Raw genomic sequence first — 27,298 nt, 5'->3', positions numbered from 1 at the left:
CTGTGTATTATCTGAGACCTCCAAGGCTGTGCGATACATGAGCACCTCTAAATTTCTGGGAAAGATTATAATTTGAAGCCTTTACTGGCTGCATAATTTAGAGGGGTGCAGGAGCTGGGATGTGCAGGCCTGAGCTCAGTTTTTACTTAAACAGTCATTATACTTCTGCACCTATGGCTGCAACGACAACTTGTGAAGTTGAAAACTGAATGTTGAGTAATATTTTTTATAAGAAATCATATTAGATGGATACATTTATTTTAACCAGGCAGGAAATAAAAAGTGATGAGGCACACATCACAGTTATGCTTTAAGATGTCAAAAAAGACAAGTGATCAATGCCAGCGCTGAATGTCTTTCAATTACCTATTTTGAAGCTGCACCCAGCACATTTTTGCGAACTATGACTTAAGTGTTTATCAGCAGTGGTGGAAGAAGCCCTCACATCATTTACTTAAGAAATAAGCAAGTATCAAAGCATGTATAAAAAGTAAAAGTACTGCAGAGTTCATTAATATCAGAGATTTATATTATCATACATATATGAGTGGATCTTTATTTTTGAACGGTAACTAACTACATCTGTCAGATAAATGTTAGCATTTTCCCACTGAAGACTAAAATTGGAATAGTAAAAGTCAAGTACCTCAAAACTGTGCTGAAGTACAGTGCTTGAGTAACTACTTAACTGTTACTTTCCACCACTTATAATTAGTCATCAGAAAATCATTATTACGTTTCTTCTGATCAACTAATTGGTTATTCAGCTAGTCATTAAAGTCTATAGGATACATTCCACTAAAATACCTTTTAGAGGCCAGAATAACTTCTTATTCATTCCACATAGAGACAGCTGTCTGGCTTTTACAGTTCAGTCTAATACAGGAGTTAATGTTGTTGTCGCTCTGTCTGTATCACAATGTTGGTTTATGCCATAAAACTGGACAGCCAGTCAGCTCCTGGCTGAGATCCACTTCATGAATCATTTGAAATTTCCTAGTAAGCAGAAGATGCCATTTACTCTCATTCTCCATTGCTTTTAAATGGAGTTGAACCAGCATCTGACTTCTCTCTCATGATAATAACGGTGGAGTTACTTCAGCAATTCGCCGGTGGTTTTTATCTCCTTTGTCCCCTCTTTTGACTCCACCCCAGAGAGTGCAGCAAAATCAATATTAATTGATTTTAGAAGGCAGGAAAAAGCGGTTGGAATTCAAGGGAAGAACCAGGGGAAGACAGAGACAGAGAGGTACTAGCAGAGAAAAGTGCAAGACCCTAAGCATAATATGCATGTGCTGGCACAGCTAAAGGTCACCAACATGAACATGTCTGTAACAACAGATTATGGAGTGTCTAGGCCTCACAGCTATAGGTCTCACATAAAATAAGAATAATGGCAGCTGTGAACCTCTTCACTGTAAGTCACTTTAATCCATAAAGTGGAATATGGGTTGTGTTCAAGTGCAGCCAACTGTACAGATTTGAAAAAAAAAAGTAAACTTTGTCAACCTATAGCAGGGCAATTGTTGATGATTAAGCTCATTTAGTTTAAGTTGCTTTTGACGTTCATTGTAAAGTGGGAAATCTGTTTTAAAATCTGCTGCCACACTATCAACATTCATGTGCAATGTTCCTCCTTGTAGCAGACAGTTAGTTGTCTTCAATTTGCTGCTGAGCTTCATTTCACATTCACTTTCACATTGCTTGTTTGTTATCCCTTTTTTCCCCTAGACCACTCAATCAACCTTCACAGGATAATGTTCAAAGCAGGACAAGACAGAACAGACTTTCACTACAGAGAGAAAAGGGCTGTTTGATTTATATTGCAGGATTCGTCCAGGGTCCGGTGGGTCAGTGTGGCTGACAGTTTGGAGATTGATAGTTGAGATCTTTCCCAGGCAGAACATTGTTGGACAACATCAGCAGTGATCCAAGGCACCAGCGGAGCGGGGTGGAGGTGGGGCGGCTGCAGATGTGAAGTGTGTGTGTGTGTGTGTGTGTGTGTGTGTGTGGTCTTTTGGCTGAAGGCCATGTCCCCCCTGTCATCAGGACTGTTGAATGGTACTCAGTACCTGCAGACTTTGATCTAAGCACCTGTGGACCCATCAATGGTTCAGGACTATTACAAGTTATTTTCTTCTTTTTTTGTTTCTTGTTTTCTTTATTGAATTTTCATTATTCCCTGCTGTCATTTCCTTTCTTCTTTAACTAGTGTTTCAGACAAAGCAAATACACCAAGATTAGCAGTGAGAGAAATCGTCACTCTTCCTGATTTTGATCAGAGCCATCCAAACGGTGAGTTGATTTTAATATAGATGTGCACACATGGACAACCAATCACAATGCTGTTACGGTGTGGCACTGATTTTTTTTTTCTTTTATGAAAACAGGCTTATAATTTTTTTTTCATGTTCATGCTCCCCTTTAGAGTGTGTGTGTGTGTGTGTGTGTGTGTGTGTGTGTGTGTGTGTGTGTGTATCTACACATTTTTTCATAGTCATTTCAGTTTTTCATGCTCATGGCCGAACTAAGAGGGGTGAGGTGCATCTGTTAAAAGAAATATTGGTACCAGAAACAATATGTTCTCATAACATATTTATATATATTTTGTAATCATATTTAATCATTGACATATATCAAAATATGAATGTCTAAATATTCAACTGTCATTATATGACAATATCTTAAATGCTTCATAGTCACAGCAGAATACAAACTAAGTATTGTGGTCCAAGTGTTTTGTCTATTTTTTTAAGCTCAAAAGTGTGGATCAGTGTGTTGGCATGGCTGTAAATCCAAAGCGTTTTACATGAATAGCATGCGGTGTGGATTAAATATCCCATTATCTGTTGTTACGGTTGTTAAATCAGAATCAGACAGGTTGTAATGACCCTTTGCTCAGCAGATTTCTACTGACGGTACCTTCACTGTGCTTTCAGTTAATGCAGTGACGTGATTCTATGTTCGGCTGCATTTCCATCAAAGTGGGATAAAACATGCCTGAACCTGTCAGTGGCAAGGTCAATACCGGAGTTCTTCCTTTGCATATATGTACAATATGCATACATTTATGGAATACTAATAGAACATAAAGATTATATTTGTTAATCATTTCTTCAGACCAGGGTACTTACTTGTTAACCTTGACAGATGCAGCTGGACTCCTTGAAAAGCAGCATTGATACTGAATGGATCATCCAGGTGGAATAAAGCAAACTGAATAATACTAAGGAACATTGTTTGTGAGATATCTTGCAACAACACATACACCAGACATGTTTTTAGGACTTTTGGGACATGTAAAAGATACTAAAATACAAGTGTATAAGGACATCTTCTGGGGCTTAAAATATAAGCCCCTTCCACACATTCACTGCAAACCTAAATTTATCATGACTTTACCCGGCGGTGCTGTATGTGAGAACAGTCAGAACAGACATTATACAGACTTTACCCTACCAGCTCCCTAGTACAAAGTCTGTGTAATGTCCGATTGAGCCCATGTTTAAATAGAACAGGTCACTGTCAGCGACAATTCAACAGCGAGCGAGTGGGCGTGTTGATGACATTCTTATCATGCGGCGAAGAAAACAAACATCCGAGGGAGAAGAAGAAGGGTCAACTACATGAAGACGGCAATGGAAATGTCTGGAGAGACGACGAGATTCCATTACTTCTGTCGGTAAGGGCCGACGTGGAAATCATCAGACAAATTAAAGGAATGGCAAGAGACTCGGATGTTTATGACCAAATTACGAACCGGCCAGGTGACCGGCAGTGTAATCTGTGTCACGTCCTGCCCGCCATGTCCATGTCCTTTCACAGATGTAGCACACAACAGGAGATTGTCCGTATCAGTTGGTTCTCACTTGCTGAATATACTCTGTTTGGTTTAGATTTCTTTTTCATTCTTGGATGTTTGTTTTCTTCTGGTTTTGCGCCGGACAGAAACACACCCACTCGCTCGCTGTGAATTCTCCTGGACAATGACCTGCTCTATTTACACATGGGCATAATTGGACATTACACAGACTTTCTACTAGGGAGCCGTCAGGGTAAAGTCTGTTTAATGGCTGATCCAACAGATTTGGACATTTGCCTTCTCACATGCAGCTACTCTGGGTAATGTCAAGTTCAGGTTGCAAGTCTGAAAGGGGCGAACAATCTACAGATGTGTGCTACATGTAAGAAAGGGCAACTTTGGACAATGTCCAGACCTGATTTGTCTGCCATTGTCCCGAGTTCATGTGAGAAAACAGCTTTTAAACAGTCAAGAAAACCTCAAGTTGGCCATTTTTGAATGTTGCAAAAGAGTAAAACCACTTCATGGACTTGTTGCTTTCAGAGCTGTCACATCTGAAAGCAACAAGTTCTGCTGTATTAAAGAGCCAACATGAATCTGGAAATGGACCCAGTGGACCGTAAACGAGAATAATGGTCCTACCAGCTCTGCTAGACTGCACCAGAAGTCACCATCTTGCAATTTCCAGCCATTAAAGTCATTTGATCACCTTGTATTATGAAGACGACAGTAGAGCCAAAAACTGTCAAGGTAACACAGAAGTACGTAAACTGGCCTGTCAAGTGTGAAATAGTTTACAAACAGAGAGTAGATGAAACTTTTCCAACATGAGAATATTCTGTTTGCAATTTCTTACCCTGACCTAGGATGTTGTGAATGTAAAAAAAATATATATATTATCGGATTAACAGGCAATAGAAAAGGAAACATCGCATGACCCTTTATGGTATGCTTTTCTACAGGAACAAAAGGCTTGAAGGAACCATATTTTAAAGAGGCCTCAGTGCTCATGAATCCTCTTTATCATGATTCATGGTTTCATGAGCACAGCAGCTAATACGGATATAAAGCCAGATGCAGCCATAAGCTGTTTCACCATCATTTATTTATGAATGAATATTCTCCAACTGCACTAATATGTCCCTGGACTTAGGGAAAATGGCCTAATGTTTTTGTTAAGACTGGTCTGAGATTCTTTATTACCTGTCAAATCTCTCAAAGTATCACTTCATCATGTGGTTTTAATTATTTTCTTTTCACCCCCCTATAATACAGAGAATCCAAGTGGATGACAGTTGAGCCTGTGGAGGCACCAAGATCCACATTAGTGTTTTTTAATATTATTACCTGCAGTTACAGTATTATGTAAATTGCTTTGAAAATTTGATGATAGGCTACTTGTCAAGGGCACAAATGTTATTCAGGATCAGAAAAAAAGCGAGTTCCTTCAATAGTAATGTAGCACTAAAACACAAAATCATCTGCGTTTCTTAATTACCCTGATGTAAATGCTGTGTTTCCACTCACACATTTAAATCATAAACATAATGTGCTGGAGGGAAGTGAATTGGTACCTTAGAGTTTGAAGGGGATTTATCATTACTTTTTGTTTATACTGGCTGACAGAAAGATATATTTAAAACGGCTGTAATTTACATAACAATCACTGGTGAATTCTGTTTCTTGGTTTAATGTGAACACATACAGAAACAAAGAGCCCTCCCATGTACCAAAATGTGTTTATTTATGCTGTTATGAGGCTTCCATGCAAACCTCTCAATTATAAACAACCATCAATACACAGCGGGGAAAACTCTGACGGACTCAAACATTTGAAGCACTGGCTGCCTCATCTCTTTTTTTACCTCTTTATACCATTTCCCTGTTGAAAGATAGCTTTTAAAAATGAGAAGTGAACTACATATTGTATTTCAGCCATATCTCAATGAGTCAAATTTCCTAGTCACCTAATAGCTTTGTGTCATGTTCATGACAAGTTAAAAAAAAGCCATCCTCTCTGATCCACTAAATAACAGTAAGAAGAGGCCCTATCACATTCCCCAGACTTTCAGCAATGAGGATAACAATGAACCCAGCAGAATGAATTATAGATTGTCCAATATATATAATATATATAAGAATATAAGCACTTTAGTACACAGTACATTTTGCTCACCAGTTTCCAGTGCCCACAGAAAGTGACTAGCAGCACTGTAATGAGTCAGCCAAGCGTTGGCTTTAACCAGAGCAACACCCTAAACCAGAGCCCTGCTGCTATAGGCTAAATGTGTGTGTGTGTGTGTGTGTGTGTGTGTGTGTGTGTGTGTGTGTGTGTGTGTGTGTGTGTGTGTGTGTGTGTGTAAAGCTCTGTTCTCCAATTCCTAACAGTCTCTGGCTGGCCTTCCGAACAGCCTTTCTTCAGTGATAAGCACTGCCTTTGCTTTTTAATTCTGGCGTTAAAAATTCAAAACAACAGCTGTAATTTCACCTTTGTAATAGCTAGACAATCGTGACACATACTGTAGATCCTAAGAGGAAAATGCATAATTAAATGATACATAGTTATGTTTAAAACAAACATTTTCAGATACTCAATGGATGACATGCAACAGAATTTCATATTGAGATCTGCCTTTTTAAAATTTAAATTTAAATTAAAAATGTCATCCCTGGTGATAAGTAATGCAGTGACTCTCATTCTACAGAATGCTGACCACAATATGACAGCTTTTATCTTCTCTCTGGAGCTTGGTACTAGCTATCAAGAGCTGGAGAACATCCACTGCAGTCAGCTTCTCACAAAGTAAGAATTGTCAGCCGTGACTTTGAGGCAAGCTGTTTAAGTCTACCTCCATAATTATGATGTAAGGAAACACATTAATAAATAAAATATCAAACTGTGCCTTCAGTATGTCAACTTGAAAACCCTGTGGCAACTTATGAGGATATTAAAAGTCTTATTTTCATGCATTTTTAATTGGTGGTAAAATAAAGGGAAGAGGAAAGAAAACATACAAAAAATGAATCCCACTAAAAGTCTTTACATATATTGCAGAGGCAATTTACAGCAATTTAATGTGGCTGGAATCCAGTAGCCTCCTCAGGCGCCTCCTTTATTTTCATAGAAGATCCAGTGACAGTAATGAATCATAGTTAAAAACATACTGCAGTGTAAGCCTGCAGTTTATTAAACAGTCAGCAGCTCATTGCTTTTGATCCTTGGGAATGTCATTGCGATAGATTACAGCCCACCACATTGACTGATCCTTCTCCGGCATTCCTTCCCCTTCCATGTTTCACACTTCATATTTCTTCACAGGGAGCTCGGAGGAAAAACAACAACAAGCAAACAGATCCGAGGAGCCATCCTTTGCAATGACCTTAGTTCATGTCATCCTCCTGTGTGTTGAGTTTCTGTGGTTGAAGGCAGAAATTTAATCATTGCATTCTTTTGTCTGTGAAACAGGTTTACTCTGACATTCTGGTGAAGGACGAGATATGTTTTGAGAGAGTTATCAGGTCCTGCGCAGAAGCAAAAACCCTTTCAGTTTCCCTCAACCGCGTTGTTCATCATCAGATGATTGATATTTATATCTGGTGCTGACATGGGGCCATTATTCTTAATTCTACTCAACGTTCGCCATTATAACGTCTGAGCAGTGAGCCAGGATGGGGTTATGTTGTTGATTAGTGTGCACCATCAGTATTGGTGAGATTTGTGACACTGACAGCACCTCCTGGAGTCCTGGAAATATTGATGAAGGATGTAAATGTTTTTGTTCTTCTTCCTTAGGAGGTGAGAAATTGTGAACGTATATGCTCTAAAATTAAACGATGGTTGTAAATTGTTCTTGGTCGTACTGTGCTTGTTAGAGCATTTGGAGCGACATGGCACTCCATTGGCTTTTTTTGTCTCCTGTGTGCAATTCAACCCAAACTATAGCCTTGTTCTGAGATGTTTCTTGCAAAGTAAGCTCTTTCTGCAGAAAGAGGTGGTTTAAGCTTTCTTTCTTTATTCGACACTATACTTCATGAGCTCTAATCTTAAACTTGTTGTGGCTGTGTTAGTTAACTAATCCTCTGTAATACTGATATCCTTATCATGTCTATCATAAAGTACTGTTATAATCCTGCACACCTAAAGCAGTTCTCACTTTGGGCTTGATCTAACAGTTCTGCAAACAAATATCACAAAAAGGTATACATATCCAAAGAAGTGAAAGCTAGAAGCACAATGTTGAGATATCTGGAAGAAAACTACTGTGAATCAGCAGGTTATTGTTCATATCTGATTGTCAGCGTCTATTATGAATCTCTCGTAAGATATTGGTAGAGTAGAAATTTGTTCAAACTTAGCAATAGTTGCTTCTTCGAAGAACAAAAATCACAAAAGTCAGGTGGGTCAAAAACCAACATTATTAATAAAAACAACATTACCTAAATCATTTTAATGTAACGTTAATCTGATGTATTTTTAATATATATAATCTGATTCTGATGTGATTTCTGAGGAAGATATCTCAAACAATTCACCACCTTATACTATAGTCAAGTAGTTGGTTGCAGTGCTACCACTTCTGATAAAAATAGTGTTATATTCCATCAAGTAACTCAAGCTAAATTCTTCCTATTTTTTAAGTTATCTGGCCATATTAAGGTGCAAACTAATAATAACCTAACTAGACATGAACACAAGCATTAAAAGAATGAAACCAAACTTCGGGTCTCTAGACCTTCATCAGGGCAGATTTTTGACAAAGGGAATCCAACATCTTTTTATGCGACCAAATTGAGCACACCTGTTTTATGTTGTGCGCGTGGGACACACATGGGAAATGCAGTGCAATTCAGTATTTAGGTCCCAAGATCTTGGATCACATCTCGGAAAGAAGAACTGCATTTCCCATGTGCACAACAGAACATAGGTATAATTTATTAGGTCCCATTATGATGTTTTGGATTCTAATTTGTCAAACATTTGCACTGTTAAAGTTCTGGACACAGCATACTCATTTATAAATGGTTGCATTGTTCACAAGTGTGCAGAGCCTTATTTTATTACTGAATGTATTCAAATTGTGTCAGATTCTGGCATGTGTGAAATAGTTTAAAGGCATGTTGCAGCCACCAGCTGCCCATCCATCCTTGAACACAGTAGGACATAATGCTTCACAGATTGCAGAGCACAACACAGAGCTTCATGTTGAACAATGAGGTCCATACATTACATAATATACCGAATACACATAACATAACAAGTGCTACTCCTTCCCCTGCTCTCCCTCGGCTCTCCCAGCATGAATTTTTCCTCACAGCGGGGCATCGTGTGGCTGAGCTGGTCCATGCTGGCTCAAAGCTTTTCCTTTAATACAGCGAGGGCCTTTGATGCCGATACTGCAATGGCTACAAAGACAAAGAAAAGTCTGCAGCCAGTTGTTGTTGGTGATATATATATATTGCAGCTGTGAGGGCACATAAAACACAGACATATTATACTTGTATTCCTATTTTAGTGCGCGTGTTTCAGTGCTGCCACTTGTCAAAAGTAAGTAGAAAATACAGTATTGCATGGGGCCTATTAGACTTCCAGATATGCATCACATCACACAGAGGGGTGTGGTGTATTGTCTCACTGTGCTTAACGACTGATTAAAAGGATAAGAAGAATTCAACCCCATCTGACATGCAATAAAAGTGGCTTTAATCAGTGTCCTTACATCCTGAGACCCCTCTGCCAGGTATTATCAAGCCCACAGAATACAGTGAGACAGTCAATCCCACGCCTGCTGTGCTCAGCATAAGGATATGTGAGCGCAATCTAAAAGCTGTTCCACTAACTGAGACAGAGCATCTACAGAGCCCTGTTCCTGGGAGCATATAATTTCCCATTGCAGCATGTTGGCCTGTTGTGTAATTAATCTTAATTTAGGGGCAGGGGAGGGTGTTATATGGAGGCTTCAGAGATTGGTCTGCTGTCAGGTTGGACCTGTACTCTGGTCTTTTAATAAAGAAGAAAAGGGGGAATTGAACACAATCGGTTGTCATCAAGGAAAACCATTCACGGTATCTTTCGGGATCTTGATGTAGCCTATGCAAAAGTGGAAATAAGTTAGTTCAAGATATATATACACAAAATAAGAGCAAAATAAATGAATGTAGCATGAAATATGGTTTACAGCTTTGGGGACTGAACTTTAATTGCAGCAATTTATTTATTTAAATCTGTAAAGAACACAATGTGCTGTAGAATTTACCATCAGGTATTTGACCCACAGCTTAAGGAGTGCAAAAGAATGCTAATGGGGACAGGATAGTAAATACACTGACATTTACTGAGCAGTTTTCAAAACAGTTTTCATACATTGGGGAACCCCTGCAATGAGCTTTTCTATTTGAAATGGGATTCACTTACCCAACCTGTTTTAGGCCACATCTTCCTGCTCCACTACACAGAATAACAAATGCGTTTTTAATATTACAAAGATTATCAGGCTGATCCTTTCACAAGACAGCAGTTGGTTATTCTCTGACTTCAACCACAGTCTCAGGTTCAAGCTGAAAATCCCTGTGACATGTTTAAAATATCAAGCAGTTCAACACTTGCAGTAATTGTGCATATTTGAATTGATGGGCTTGCTATTATTTCACTTGAATGATATTCAGGATATGTCGTGTGGGGGATATTAACTTCTCACCTTACTCTATCTCTTTCTGTCTCTCCTCCAGTCCTCCCTCTCCATCTCTCCCTCCTTCTTTCATCTCTCATCTGCAGCTCTCGGCTGATCTGCCATCTTTAAAGTCACTCTGGATCTGGAGAATATTCCTCGCTCAGCAGCCATGGATGATCCTCACACCGTGCTGCTGTATAGAGGACAGGTGAACATGTGAGATACCCACCGTTTTACCCACACTCTCTATCTTGGTATATGACCAAAAAAAGGCTCACTAAATAATAAAAAATACCATTTCCCATGTGAGCGAGTAGGTTTAGATGAGAAAACCTTTGTTCAGCAATAGCAAAGAGACTTCATTCCACTAACTGAGAGTCAACATGTCTGATTTTATTTGTCCAAACATTGGTAACTCACAGGCCTGACTACTCGCAAAGATCTGATGTAAGGCAATCCAAACAAGATAGGCCCTTTTGTCTAATCAGAGTCTTGATTGTTATTGATCGTCTCTCCTTTCTGCAAAACGAGGTTCAGGAGTATTTTTATCACTTCACAGTGAAGCAGATTCTATCTTCTGACTGGTTTAGTTCAGTAGAAGCTACTTGATTAATATCTGAAAGCAGTAATTTGCCCTCTTTCTGGTTTTGTACTTCAGTAAAAACCTGCTCCGACGGGATCGCCACCTTATTGTGGTGGGACGGTTTGTGCACGTCTCCATGACCCCTAGAGCTATGTCGGCAGGAGTCTTGTACTCCTGGCAGGGTCACGCAAGCCGATCAGGTCGAAGGGTAGAGACCAGACAAAGAGCAATCCCAATGGCCCTCCAGGTTGGCAGTTAGGCGATGGGCTAACTACCCATCCCCGGAAAAATAAACTGGTTACAGAAACCGAAACTATGGAAACTCTACCTCTGACTGACCGAAAACTAACTGACGACCCACAAGTGGGATGTATGAACCGAGAATTGGATGCTGGACTGTCAGAACACTATACCAAAATGGAAAATTGGCACAACTGACCAAAGAAATGGAGCGCTACAACCAAAGCATTGTTGGTGTATGTGAGAGCCGATGGAATACCTTTGGAGAAGTAACAAGCCGATGGAATACCTTTGGTGAAGTAACAACTGCCACTGGAGAGACCTTTCTCTATTCAGGCAACCCCAAAGAATAAGACCCACACACACATGGAGTAGGAATACTCCTTTCAAAAGGTGCAGCTAAATGCCTCATTGAATGGGAACCAATTTCAGAATGGATCATCACAGCCAGGTTTACATCAAAAGGACCTAATATCAAATTCATCCAATGCTACTCTCCCACCAACACTGCTGTTTATGAAGAAAAAGAGACCTTTTACCAACAACTACAGGCTGTCTTTCAGAAGACTCTCAAAAGAGACATCAAGCTCGTAATGGGAGATATGAATGCTAAAATTGGAAAGGATAACAACAACTAGAGAGGAACAATGGGAACTGAATGATTGGGGCAGATAAATGAGAATGGGCTCCTCTTTGCCAGCTTTTGTGCCCTCAATGAGCTAGTGATTGGAGGCAGTCTCTTCCCACACAAACAAACCCATAAAGCTACCTGGATATCCCCAGACCATCTCAATGAGAATTAGATTGACCATCTTACAATAGACAGGAAATGGAGGAGAGTTCTCCTTGATGTCAGAGCCAAGAGGGGCGCTGATATAGACTCTGACCACCATCTTCTAATGGGAGAACTCAGAATGAAACTGGCAGTGAAGAAGAAACCTGGCAACAGGGTTCAGAGAAGGTTTGAGACAAGGAAACTGAAGGATAATAAAATATGTCAGGAATGGAGAATCCACCTCCGCAACCGGTTCCAAGCCCTAGCAGAAGGAGATAACAACAACAAATGGGAAAGATGCTTTCATTAACACTTGCAAATCTGTCCTGGGCTACAGAGACCCCAGAAGAAAAGATTGGGTCACAGATGCAACTTGGAGTGAGATCGAAGCTAGACGAGACATCAAAGCAAAGCTTAACAGAGAGACAGATAACAACAACAAGAAACGCCTCCAACAAGACTACCAAGAAAAGAACAGGGTGGTCCGTAAAAGCTGCAAGAGGGACAAGAAAGCACAAATAGAGGAGCTGGCCAAGGAAGCAAAAGCTGCAGCCAGAGAAAGGAAAGCCAAGGAACTGTACAGAATAACCCGCCAGCTGTCTGGGAAAAAAACGGACCACAAGCCGATCTATCAGGGACAAGCAGGGAAACCTTCTCACCAAAGAGTCCCAGCAATTAGAGTGCTGGAAGGAACACTTTGAAGAGGTCCTGAATAGACACCTCCCCCAGTCATCGAGGAAGTGGGAAAAGACCTAAACATCAACTGTGGTAGGATATCAAAGGAGGAAATAAGGAGAGCCAGCAAAAAACTGCAGCTAGGCAGGGCACCAGGGAAGGATAACATCCAGTGCTCGAAGTGGGCCGGTACTGACCGGTACGCAATACCGGCACTTCTACATTTTACTCGTACTTTTAACTTCATTTTTACCTGCACGTTTTCTTGCGTACCGCTACTTCTCACATGTAGCCGGCATAAAGCGTCAGTGTCAGAGAGATTGACCCTAACGTTACATAAACTACACTACCCAAAGGGCACTACGTGACTTACCTCAGTTTGGAAAAGCTGTCTGATGCCTGCAGCCTGACCGTAACAGATTTTTCACTGCTAAAAACCTAGAAACTAAAAAGAAGTGTGTCAAGTTTGTAAGTCGTTATGTTAGCCTGGCTTCAGAAAGGTACTAAAAGAACGCGTGTGCCAAAGCCAGACACATCAACAGAGGTCCAAGTCCAATCAGAACATCAGGTACGATTCATGAGCTTGATGTGAGCCGAACAGCTAGTGTTAATGGGGAATCTGCAGCTACCAATCTAAATGTTACCTTAGTCAATGACACCAACGTCAACAATAACATGAGTACCGAAACACATGGATGGCCTGACTGTTGATCAAGGAACCAAATTATGTATTTTTGCTCCACAAACAGCTGGCTCATTTTTAAAGATAACAAACTGGCCTGCAAAACATGTAGCAGCATCCTGTCACTTGCTGGCCAGACAGAGAGGGGTCTAAAGCTGTCAAGAGAATCACACACACACACACACACACACACACACACACACACACACACACACACACACACACACACACACACACACAATAAATAAATTTATACAATTATGTTGTTAATAAATTGTTGTTGTACCAGCAATATCTCCAAGTTTTGTTTTTCACTGTAGAAATCTCAAATGTCATAATGATTTGCCAATGCAAGAGAGTATTTTTTTCCACTCCAAGTACTGCTAACATCCCACCTGATATACTGAAAGCAGACATCAACACCTCCACTGATATCCTCCATGGCTCCTAAATGACATCTGGGAAAAAGAGGAGATTCCCAATGATTGGAAGGAGTGGTAAATTGTCACAGTCCCCAAGAAAGGTAACCTCAGTGAATGTAAAAACTGGAGAGGCATCATGCTCCTCTCAATCCCCAGCAAAATCCTCTGCCAAATAATCCTAGACAGAATACAAGAACCACTAAACAAGATTTTTAGGAGAGAACAAGCAGGTTTCCTGAAAAACAACTCCTGTATAGATCACATTGCAACACTCAGAATAATTGTCGAACAGTGCATCGAATGGCAGTCATCACTATTCATAAACTTTGTCGACTGTCTTGACAGTCTAGACAGAAACATTCTGTGGAAGCTGCTCCGACATTATGGAATACCCATAAAACTGGTCAACATCATTAAATGCATGTATGATGGATTCACAGGTCAAGTCACCTCAAATGGTAAGCTCTCGGACACCCTCTTCAGGAGTACGTCAAGGCTGCCTACTGTCCCCCTTCCTCTTCCTCATCGACATCGACTGGACAACGAAAATGTCAGCGGATGGTCAAAGGACAGGATTACAGTGGAACCCTTTTGAGCAACTGGAAGATCTCGATTTTGCTGATGACCTGGATCTCAGGATAAACGTTGGGAAGACCAAGGTCATGAGGCTCAACACCAAAACACACCAACCTATCACAATCGAGGAGAAATCCCTGGAAGATGTGGTTGAGTTTGTATACCTGGGAAGCAACATCAGCACAGATGGAGGAGCTGATAAAGATGTCGAGCTGCGCATCAGCAAAGCAAGACATGCCTTTAGAACACGACCTGTATGGCTCTCTTCCCAGCTCTCTAGAAACACCAAAATCTGAATCTTCAATACAAATGTAAAATCTGTCCTTCTATATGGCTGTGAAACCTGGAAAACCACCAAATCAATTATCAATAAACTACAAGTGTTCATAAACAACTGTCTCAGATACATACTGAGGATTTGGTGGCCCAACAAGATATCAAATGTAGACCTGTGGAGACGCATGAACCAGGAGCAAATCCACATTGAAATCAAATCCAGAAAGTGGGGATGGATCGGTCATACATGTAGCCGGGTGGTGAATTTGTTGTAACAACAACCCCATCACATGTATTTGTGGTTTGTTTCAGTATGTATTTTGTGTTCTAAAAATGAAAGAAATGTATATGTTTGTTTGTTTGCTGGCAGAAGGTACATTTTAGTTAGTTATTCCAGCCACTAGGTGGCGGTATCACACGCCAAGAGTTGCGCGGTGCCTCTTGGTCGCTCTCTTTACAGCACTGTGGAGAATGCTGAGTGCATCATGTGAAATAAATAGATGAGATTGACTTTGGATGGATGTCAATGAATTTCATGTGTAGCGGCCGACGCCAGTGTTTCCATGTGTTAGCAAGACATCAGAGTGACAAGTGTGTGAAGTTGTGCGCTCCCTTGTGAAGCCCGTTTTTCTTCAGAGTCTGTATTCTGTGAAATTGTTCTAAGCCCACTGCCATATGTTTTGGATCATTTTGTTTTAATAATGTTTTGGTTTTGGCCTTTCTGTCAAATTGAAAGTACTGCCAATATTACAGAAATAAACGAACACCAACGAAGTTATTGTGTTCTGTGTGGGTCTCACAGCAGGCTACATACGCTTAGGAAGGATCCGAGGAACATAGCAAGACAAGCTCTGGACTATAATTCTCAAGGCATGAGGAAGCTAGGGAGACCTAAATCCAACTGGAGGCAGTCCAGGCTTGATGAACTGTCCAAGACAGGGACCTCCTGGCAAGAAGTAAAGACCTTAGCGCAGAGGAGAGTGAGGTGGCGATCCATGGTGGACGCCCTATGCTCCGAAGGGGGCCAAGAGGACTAAGTAAGTAAGCAAGTATGTAGTAAAAACAGCAATACCTGCAAGTTAGCTGCAGATTTATTTAAGTGATAGGCATCATCATACTCAACAATGACTAAAGTGATTGGCCAGTTTGGATGAGGGTGTGATGTGAGTTAAAAGCTGCTGTAAATTTTTTTTATCTGCCAAGCTGGAGGGAATTTGCTGTACCATCAGGAAGGTTTTACACCCATTGATACTTATTGCATCGGCACATTATTTAGAATGTCTTTGTTTGACCAGATGAGCCAAATTGCAGCGGTCAACTTGATTTTGTTTTTAAATATACTCAGGATGTGTGCCTTATATTGAATTACCTCACAGTCCAGTTGGTTGTGTTGTGCAAGCCTCATGTCCATTAGAGGGCAGGTGGGGCACAATAATTCAAGATTATTATCATCTATAATTTATTATCTTCTATAAAAATCCTACCACAAATAACATGCAATTTAGGAAGATATATAACATCTTCCTAAATTGCATGTCATTTGTGGTAGGATTTTTATTTCACATTCTGCCCCTGCCTTGCTGCTTCAGACTGCGTTCTCCCGTGTTAGCGGTAGACTACGGCAGCCTGAATGTGTCAGAGTGGGGATAGCCCCTCTCACACAATGCAATGTGCATTGTACGTGGGGAATTATGAATACGCATCCTCAGAGTGTTAGTGTGTTTAATGTAGATCACACAAATTTGATGGCCAGTGGGGCTGCCAGCCCGTAGCCCCACGAGTAACCGCGGTTTAACATGGAGTGGTTAGCTTACAAAGTAAGTCAAGTTTGCCCATCTCTTTAGTGAGCCCTCAGCCTTGGTGAGTGAAAAAACATGTTATCATCCTGCCTTTGTGGCGCTGGCTATGTTGATCATGATATGTTGCTGATCATGTTGTGTTGGATTGATTGATATTAGCTACGTTAGATGGTGACAAGTGTGTACATGCTCGGTTGTTGTCATAGAATGGATCTGTATGCATCGCCGCATGACATTACCTTTTTCTGGGTAAACTCTAACGTTACTACCATGGCCCCTAAAAGCACCGTCATCTGGCGGTGCCTGTAGCCGGGCTTGCAATTACCTATTGACAGCTAAACAACTGCCGCTGGTAGCGGCATCGCACTGTGTTCACGTTACACTTACTTCACGTTGGCCAAGGAAGCAGAAGCAGCAGCCAGAGAAAGGAACGCCAAGGAACTGTACAGAAAACCCGCCAGCTGTCTGGGAAAAAACGGACCACAAGCCGGCCTATCAGGGTTCATGATAACACTGTCTGTTTTGTGGAGCCATGCGGTTTGTTGACATGTTAACAGTGAGATACAGAGTTTCTAGTTTTACTGGTACAGTGGGGCAAAAAAGTATTTAGTCAGCCACCAATTGTGCAAGTTCTCCCACTTAAAAAGATGAGAGAGGCCTGTAATTTTCATCATAGGTACACTTCAACTATGAGAGACAAAATGAGAAAAAGAAATCCAGAAAATCACATTGTAGGATTTTTAATGAATTTATTTGCAAATTCCTCGGGAAAATAAGTATTTGGTCACCTACAAACAAGCAAGATTTCTGGCTCTCACAGACCTGTAACTTCTTCTTTAAGAATCTCCTCTGTCCTCCACTCGTTACCTGCATTAATGGCACCTGTTTGAACTTGTTATCAGTATAAAAGACACCTGTCCACAACCTCAAACAGTCACACTCCAAACTCCACTATGGCCAAGACCAAAGAGCTGTCAAAGGACACCAGAAACAAAATTGTAGACCTGCACCAGGCTGGGAAGACTGAATCTGCAATAGGTAAGCAGCTTGGTGTGAAGAAATCAACTGTGGAAAAAAAAATGGAAGACATACAAGACCACTAATAATCTCCCTCGATCTGGGGCTCCACGCAAGATCTCACCCCATGGGGTCAAAATGATCACAAGAACGGTGAGCAAAAATCCCAGTACCACACGGGGGGACCTAGTGAATGACCTGCAGAGAGCTGGGACCAAAGTAACAAAGGCTACCATCAGTAACACACTACGCTGCCAGGGACTCAAATCCTGCAGTGCCAGACGTGTCCCCCTGCTTAAGCCAGTACATGTCCAGGCCCATCTGGAGTTTGCTAGAGAGCATTTGGATGATCCAGAAGAGGATTGGGAGAATGTCATATGGTCAGATGAAACCAAAATAGAACTTTTTGGTAAAAACGCAATTCGTCGTGTTTGGAGGGGAAAGAATGCTGAGTTGCATCCAAAGAACACCATACCTACTGTGAAGCATGGGGGTAGAAACATCATGCTTTGGGGCTGTTTTTCTGCAAAGGGACCAGGACGACTGATCCGTGTAAAGGAAAGAATGAATGGGGCCATGTATCGTGAGATTTTGAGTGAAAACCTCCTTCCATCAGCAAGGGCATTGAAGATGAAACGTGGCTGGGTCTTTCAGCATGACAATGATCCCAAACGATCCCGGGCAACGAAGGAGTGGCTTCGTAAGAAGCATTTCAAGGTCCTGGAGTGGCCTAGCCAGTCTCCAGATCTCAACCCCATAGAAAATCTTTGGAGGGAGTTGAAAGTCCGTGTTGCCCAGCAACAGCCCCAAAACATCACTGCTCTAGAGGAGTTCTGCATGGAGGAATGGGCCAAAATACCAGCAACAGTGTGGGAAGACCTTGTGAAGACTTACAGAAAACGTTTGACCTCTGTCATTACCAACAAAGGGTATATAACAAAGTATTGAGATGAACTTTTGTTATTGACCAAATACTTATTTTCCACCATAATTTGCAAATAAATTCATTAAAAATCCTGCAATGTGATTTTCTGGATTTTTTTTCTCTCATTTTGTCTCTCATAGTTGAAGTGTACTTATAATAAAAATTACAGGCCTCTCTCATCTTTTCAAGTGGGAGAACTTGCACAATTGGTGGCTGACTAAATACTTTTTTGCCCCACTGTATGTAGCCCATCTTTTAAAATTGTGCCCCTCAACAACGCCAACGCTCATGTCCCTATTTTTGTAAAAATAATAATCATTAGGGGTAATGATCGTGAATCTATCAATTACCAGCTACCGTACGTAGCAGACTGTATTCCATCCTTGCAAACACAAGCAATTAGCAATCAGCAATTAGTCAGTCTTGCAGTGTTTCACAAGAACATGTAACGTCCCTCTGGACGCTATTCTGAACATCAAACAAGCCTCTAATAAATTACATAAGACATGATGCAGCTCCTCTTGGACATGTCAGCACAAACAAATCTTCTGTACAATATCCTGCTCTCATCCCTTAATAATAAGACATGACCTCTTGATGAAAAATCAATGAAAAGGCAACCTACCTAAAATACACACACACACACACACATATATATATATATATATATGGTAATACATATATCCACAGTGTCTTGATTCATGTTTGTTTTCATTTTCAATCTGACAGGGCTGAGGTGAGGATACGCTTGAGTTTTTCTGAGGGCAGTGGCTCATCGGCCTTCACTCCACGTCCCGCCAACATACAGTGTGTCACTTGGACATGTTATTTACCAGACTGTTTGCTATTCTTTAACGCTACACTAGACCTAGACGTCCCATGAAAGAAGGGCTGCTTTCTCATCATCTGCGCTCCATCAAAAAAGACATAATGCCTGTCAAGCATTGGACCAAGCTTTTGCAAAATAATAATAATACAGAATACATCTCCTGCTCTCTTTCCTGTTGAGGCCTTTCATTTTTAGATAATGAGGTTGTATTGTCAAACCACTCACTGCCTGCAGCCACACAGGTTAATCTGTAATAATTACTGTAACTGGATACCAAAGCAAAACATTACAATTGGAATTGGAATTTTGATAATATTTGTGACATGCATGCAGGAATTTTACTGCCTCTGACTACCATAGTGCATAAGTAGAAGGGGTCTGCTCACATATGCCTGAAACAGCAGTCAAAGAACTTCACTTTCATTAGTTTCAATGATGGTTCATGGCTCATTTTGTATTACTGTTTTAGTGCTTCTGCACTAGGAAACACTGGAGGAAAGGGATCGCTCGATACATTTACATTCATTACCAAGTAGAATTCTTTTGCATGCTCCTGTTGATGTGTTTTACCACTTATTTTGCATTTATAAGCGCTATATAAACATTTAATAAATGGTTTATAACACATTTTATAATGTAATTGTTAAAGCAGACATGAGGACATTTTAACTGTTTATTTCAATGTACAGTACTTGCCAACAATTGTACCTTCTTTTATGATACATGTTATATTATGACTGCTGGTTCTTACTATATGTCATACATTATTTGTTTGTACACAAGCCTCTACCTATGGCTGCCCAAAGAATAAAAGAAGTTATAGTTTTTGACAAATGCATTAATAAATGCTTATATCTGTGGCAACCTCTAGCTCACCCAGTAGAGTGTGCGCCACTTGTAGTCCTTGGCAGTGGGCCGGGTTCGAATCCTACCCGCGGCATTTCACTGCGTGTCGTCTGCTCTCTCTCACCCCTTTCCTGTCTTCAAGCTATCCTATCAATTAAAGGCCATAAAATAAATGCTTGTACCTGCTTACAGCTACATTATATTGTTATAAACTATTTTGTAAAATATTATATATTGGGCAATACAATCAAGTGTGAGTGTCCTTTAAACCTATTGTCAACTTAATAGCAGTATATTATATTTTAAAGTATGTATGGTTTAATATTTCTTTAACAACTATAATATTGCATAGAGTGCTTTCTCATAAGCTTGTAGTTTTAGTATTTGACTCTAGCTTATATCTAAAGTGGAACAACATCTCTACTAACCATTACATAACCATTAGCCTCTGGAAATCGATGAATGTAGTTTGACAGGAGGCATAATAATTGTAATGAGGAAATATTTATCATTATTTATAGCACCAGTAAATTTCCTTTTCACTGGTGGAAAAAAACTAGCTTAGATGTTAAATTCTCACCAGTGATACGTAGCTCACATTTACTTTCTCGAGTGATAGATGATTGATGGGGATGATTATTTTCTCCACTCATGTATTTCCAATCAGTGAAATGTTTTTCAATCGACAGGTGTTCAATCAGAGCAAAAAAAGAATCCCCCTCCTCTCGTGGTTGCAGCTCACACGTTTTTATAAAATGTCTGCCCACCATTCTCAGTACATGGAGATTAGTATGGGGCCTGGACAGTAAGTATCAGGAATTGTCAGTCAGTATTATGGCCACTTTATGTGCTCTACGACCCATGTGGGGCCACACGGTGCATAACAAAGTGTCCCTGTGTACTTCACTCACATCTCGGCTTCTGGATTCCTCTCTGTGGGAGTCGGCAGCACTCCCTACTCTGAGCAGGAAGGATGCCAGTGATGGTGAGGATACACTGGTTGAAAAAACACCAACATAACACATAAATTCATCATGCACACTGCAAGTCACACACACTTGCAATCAGAAGTGTGAAGCAAGTGCAAATGAGTAGCTTGTGTGTGGCTGGTGCGCAGTCAGATTGCTGCTATCTGATTCCTACAGCAGAGCCTTCTGATTGTTCCTCCAGGCCAGTTTTTGTGACACATAAATATTCAATTTCCCTCAGATTAGCATTGTTTTCACCGGATCTGCATCTGCCAGATATTTATTCTAAACCAAGGATCAGTCCACTCTCTGTTTCTTTGTGTTCATAAAGTATAAGTGCTTTTGTGTGTATTCAGGTGTCCAAAATCCAAAACCATCTCTCCATTAATAATATATCAGTAAATTCTGTAATTGAGCTACATTGGTAGACAGTGTCTTTGGTTTCTGAGTGGTTCAAACTCCCAATCAACTTGAGACATTTTCATTCACACCAACTGGAGCAAGGGTTTGGTGCACAGACTGTGGAGTGGATTTACAAATCCTGCAGCCTGTCCCATTTTCTCAACATGTTGAATAGTGATGATAAAACTGTCAGGGAGGTTGCCAGAGGCTCTTTGTTTCTGGACATGAGGCGACTCGAGGTTCTGGCACAACAGAGCCAGCCAGGTTTCCTTAGCCTCCAAATAAAATCCAAAGCAATGGCAGAAAGGACACAGACTCTGCTGGCTATGTGGGGGTACAGTCAGACTGACCTGACCTCAGTGACATCTGCAGAGCAACTAAAGTTCTTCCCGGGACTTGAATGAGGTCTGACCCTTACTTGAAACCCTTTTCTGAAGATACTATAACTGACTTACTGACCCCAGTCAATGTCATTGTTACATTAGACGATGCTGTCTACCACCAGCGAGTGCACAGAGGTTACTAAAGCTTTAAATAAGCAAAAAACATCACTCAAAGGCCAGGGGGAAAACACATATGAGAGACAAGTTAAATGTTACATTTACGTTCTCAAATTTGACTATATGCCAACACATCCTTATACCTGTGCGGCCAATATCAGATACAGTCAGTGTCACTTTCCTCTTACACAGTACACTGAAATAACTCTCACACACCAACCTGCAATGACTTTCAACCAGTTTCGTGTGACAGTTGATTTTCAGAATTAATTCTCTCACTTTCTGTCATGGAAATAAATACACACGCTGTTGTAATTGTTAATCAGAGCTGCAGAAAATTGAGAAGGGGCGTTCTTCTGACAATAATACAACAATAGGAAGGGTACTTTTGCTGTCTCTCTACAGCAACAAATTAGGATTTTTAACTGCAGGTTTTAAAAAGAAGAAGCATTTTTTAGCAAGATGTTGCTAAAATAGAGACAAAGCAGCCAGTCCATGAGCACTGTGCATTAGAGCAGTTATAAAGATTTTTCAATTTCATTTTACACAAACTTATCAGTATTAAGTAGGGTATTATCACCCAGATCTTTAGTCGGTCAGGAACACCTGTGTATATTGCTGAATTGCCTGACCAAAGATATCTGTTCATAGTGTATGTAAGAGGATCTTAAAAACACAAAATGTTCCAAAAGCTTGACCTAATTACAAATGCATTAATTTCCGGTCGCAGACCCGTATGCTTATACATACGAGTAAATCTATCACCTTTACTGCCTTAGAGTACTAACTGTTCCTGCCACATTTTCCAACCGTCCATCCACTGATTGAATCCACACTGGACTGTCTGGGACTGAATGCTACTGTACAGGAAATGGCTTGGTAATGTACTGTACTATCAGGGAGTGGATTATCTAGTTGCATCTTACTTTACATTGATATTACAATCACACACTTAATGACAGGTTGTTTGACATGTCTTAGGAAAGCCTGAAGCATAAATATTCCTTGAACACAAAAGATCAGTTGTCTCCAATGATCAAAAACTGCGCTGATTACCTTTGAAGTACACGGCCGCTCTGCTGAGGGCTCCTGATTTCAAACATTGCTGATTCAGTGGCATTTCATAACCCCTGCAGTGAATAATCACACTCTGATCTATTTTGAATAATGCAAAGAATCACAAGGATCTTTCAAACGTCACACTTTTAATTCCTGAATGCAATAGTAATGTTTTGATGCCAGTGATAGAATAGAATATATATATATATATATATATATATATGGACAGCTTTTAAGATTCTTCCACATTTTTGTTACAAATTTAATCATTCCATGGACAAGTTTCAATTTATCCCCTGCAGTCTAACTTCTCTAGTAAAAAGTGAATGTGGAATGGATTAGTGAATGTGCATAATATAGATTCCTACTTGCTTAATGTATAACATGGTAATGGGCCTGGTTAAAAGCTTGTTGCATACTGCCTTGTTTATAAATTACACTAGTGTTCTTTCATTTCGATTGCCAGCTAAAAATCATCAGCATGATTAGACACTGTAGCACTTTAGATATATGCAATATATCTATTTTTTATTGGGCTTTTCCATCTTTAATTTGACAGGGCAGCTAGGTGAGAAAGGGGAGGAAGACATGCAGAAAATGCAGGTATTTTTATTTTTTACTTTATGGAACAAACAGAACTAAGGAAGTGAAGTAACATAACGTAACAAATATACTGATTTTTACTGAAACCACAATGTTTTTCTAAATGGGGCAAATAGCGGTTGCAGGTGATGCACAATTCATGGTGCTATCAGTAATCTATTCTTTGTAAATGTACCATGAGTCTGTTAAATTGTGGCTCCTTTCGTCTTAACATGGTCTCTATCTTTGGATGCTCATCAGGCCCTCCATGCAGCAATATGTGTGACCTTTACATGATGAACCATGTGGGGCCACAGTTCTGACATGTCGTTTTGTCTTGGGAGTCTTTGGCAAAGAGGCTCAACTCTCCTCAGTGCAAGGATGCATGGCAGAGTTCTGTTTTTTTTAAAGGCCACTATCCATTTTCGGAACATTTAACAAGCAGCTAGGACACACTGTATTTGCTTGGCCCCATGAATCTGTTCACCCACATCATCCCCTTTTATTTGCTCTAATGTAGTCTTGGCTTGAAAAAAAAAGAGCACTATTAACTTCACCTTCACTTATGTTTCTTAATTGCTTGTAATGTTGGTAATGTAAAGAACTCAGCCTTATTTTGCTGTTGCACTTTACACTGGGGGCTGTGGCTAGGATAATTAGATACATGTCTAAAATACAAATAGAATTATGAAAGTGAAAGAAAAAAAATTATAATAGTTTCTCTTTCTAAGCGGCCATGGGCATCTGGTTATGTTTGCACGCGTGAGGACCCAGGAGGCTGAAACCAGGCAAGTTTTAAACGTGCTTTTAGCCTCTTAACATGTTCGAAATGTCATTACAAGTGCCTACTGAAAGAAAATGTACCACTGTCCGAATATACATATGGCCCTTCATATATTACCTTGTTTTCTATTAACTGAACTCTTCATCTCAGATTAATCCTTGTGTTCTGGCAAACTTAAGTCCGATGAAAGAAGATGCGGGAATTAATAAATTGGAGTCAGATTTGACAGGCCTTAGGGCCTTATTTTATACATAATTCCTTACAGTTTCCAGTGTATAAATCAAGGTTGCTAAACTGAATGTGTTCAGACAGAATATTGTTGATAGACTAGTTTTAATAATTCAGTAGTCCAACAATTTTGATGCTGTAAAACACAAAGGCTGACAAATCCAGTGTAGCTCACTGTACGTCCCAGTTATGTCGGCAAACATTAATAATCCTCTTAAATTTTGAAACTGTGTAGTGCAACTTATCATGCATTTCAGATTGATTCTTTTGTTGCCTTCATATAGCTTTAGAACGTCTCTGCCAACCACAAGCTTAAGCTTTGCCCATTTTACAGGCCGACAGAACAGACGAGCCTTGTTACGATTTTTACCTTTTTCCTTAGATTACGAGGCTGCGTCTGAAGTCACGAGGACAGGTAAACTCTGGGGTAAATGTTCAGTGAGGGAATTTAGCATCGGCCAAGACAAGTGTGATTGGTTTAAAGATATTAAGATTCTAAGATATTTCTCCTATCCTAGAATGTACCTGTTGCTTAGCCAGAGCTCACTCTACAGCGCTGTGGAGATAGGTTTAGCAATGCGAGACTAATCCAAAGGTCCACAGCAAATTCCACCAACAAGCACCACTAAAGCTGCAAAAAGAAAAGCACACAAACCCCGAAAAAAGAAGCGATGCAAGTAAGTAATCAATCTGTATTCATATTGTGGAGCAATTCACTCTTGAAATCCAAAAAACAGACAGAATTTCTAGTCCCTCCCTGTTTAGTAAACCAGCCAATTTACCGTGGGATTTATCAAACTGAATAAATCCCGCTCGCACATATAAACACAAAACTGCTTTGCTAACTCCAACGTGTTGTAAGTAAGACATCTGCTGAAAAAGTTATTGTATTCATCTACTATGATTGCCGTACTGTTTAGTTCACAAACATCCAAAGCACCAAGACCAGACGGGAGCTTTTATTTTGAAAAGCCGAAGCTCGGGGACGGCACCAGGGCATGAGACGGGAGCATAGACTTTATATTATTAATATATTATGTTATTAATAATAATATGAATTTAATATACAGTCTATGGAGTTCTCCAGACTGCAGCCATACCTGACTCTAATAAAAAGGAAGGGCGCTCTCTCCCCGTGGGGTCGAAAATCAAGCTGTTCCACTAGCTGCCCCCTCTAGAGGTCTGGAGAACTTCCGTTGTGTAATCTGGATGCTGCGTTTTTTTGTTGCATTTGTTTTCTGGGTTTGTGTGCTTTTCTTTTTGCATCGTTTCATATTTGCAGCGTGTTTATGTATTTGGTTATGTTGTGTGAATTTGCAGCGCGTTTGCTGAATGCTGCACGTGTTGTCAAATTATTGAAGTTGTTTTCTTAATTTGCTTGTGTTTTGTCTATTTGCGTGTTTTCTTAAGTTTCAGGGCGTTTGCCCCTGTCGGCCACCGTACATGTGTGGTCTCTGTCAACCAGAAAGAATATAAGGGATTTCCTAAAATGTCAAACTATTCCTTGAACATGTTGTCACTTGGATTTTACAGCAATGGCAGACTCAAAGGGATGGAGCAGAGTTTGTAGGAGACTACAAACAATTAATACATCTTTTTCAAAATTAAAATTTTGATTGTATTTCTGTTTAATTTCAGTCTCAAAAAAAGTGGAGAAACATACATGCAGATTCTCCTTCAAGACATATGGACTCAAATAGTAAAACCCTACGAGGAAGAGTAATCGGAGCAGAGAGCTGGCTTTAATGAGCAGCAAGTATCTTCAAATATTAAATAAGTGGGTTGGGGGTTGAGAGCTGCTGTAAGGGGAGATGGTAAAAGACAAGAGAAAGGAGTTAAACTAGACTGATGCAGACTGAATGAGCCCATTTTCTCTGAAAGCATGAAAGTAATGACACAATGGAAATGCTTTGATGAGTCACATTACGTTAAACCAGAGCCAGTGTGATTGCAAAGAGCTTTGCACGAACTGCCGTGAGACTGGGTTGTAATTTCCCTCTGAGAATCTATCCCAAGAAGGCAGAAGCAATCTCAGTGGCTTTGCATTTTGCTCTGATTATTGTCTCCTGTTCTCCAAAGTAAGGCCATTAGTTCCACAATTACAGAGAGTTATATTCAGGAATGAATCACCATTTCTTTTCCAGAATACCTACACATTAAGGGTCAATGAGGCATTATGTCAACAGAGCACGTCCTCCATCTATGTTTACGGCGCTGATGGCATTTTATTCACACCCCGAAAACAATCGTGACAGCTTTATGGCTCCATTTCATTAGAGATGCCTTCATAAATCTTAACCTCACGTTAATAATTACATCTGAATAAGCAACACAAATGTGTGGATCGATCAAAAAGCCAAACAGAAGCATTAGTCTGGTAATACATAGCTGTAACAAATAGACTGTGAGGGTTAAAATACTGTAAGTCTCTGCAAACCGTTTAACTTATTATGTACGTGTATGTATGTATATGTGGAACATGTGTCTGACAGCTCAGTGACTCTTGGTAATGGCATTCAAATTACCTGCTTATTTTTCCTTTTTTCACCATTAGTAGTTAAGTAAACTCTCCGTGTTGTTCACAGTGAAGTTTCAGGATCTTTTTGCTTGAGCTGCTTTTAGCTGAGGCTGGCGGGCACTGGGATTTTGCAAGAATGACA

The 27,298-nt window shown here is 40.2% G+C and overlaps 1 pseudogene; it reads left to right on the top strand.

Annotated features, from left to right (window-relative positions):
* The first annotated feature begins 11,421 nt into the window (after nucleotides 1-11,421).
* LOC144530028 (uncharacterized) lies at nucleotides 11,422-15,736 on the top strand (annotated as a pseudogene).
* Nucleotides 15,737-27,298: the final 11,562 nt, after the last annotated feature.

Source organism: Sander vitreus, chromosome 15, assembly GCF_031162955.1.
Source record: "Sander vitreus isolate 19-12246 chromosome 15, sanVit1, whole genome shotgun sequence".
NCBI lineage: Eukaryota > Metazoa > Chordata > Actinopteri > Perciformes > Percidae > Sander > Sander vitreus.
This window is presented reverse-complemented; position numbering and strand designations above follow the sequence as displayed.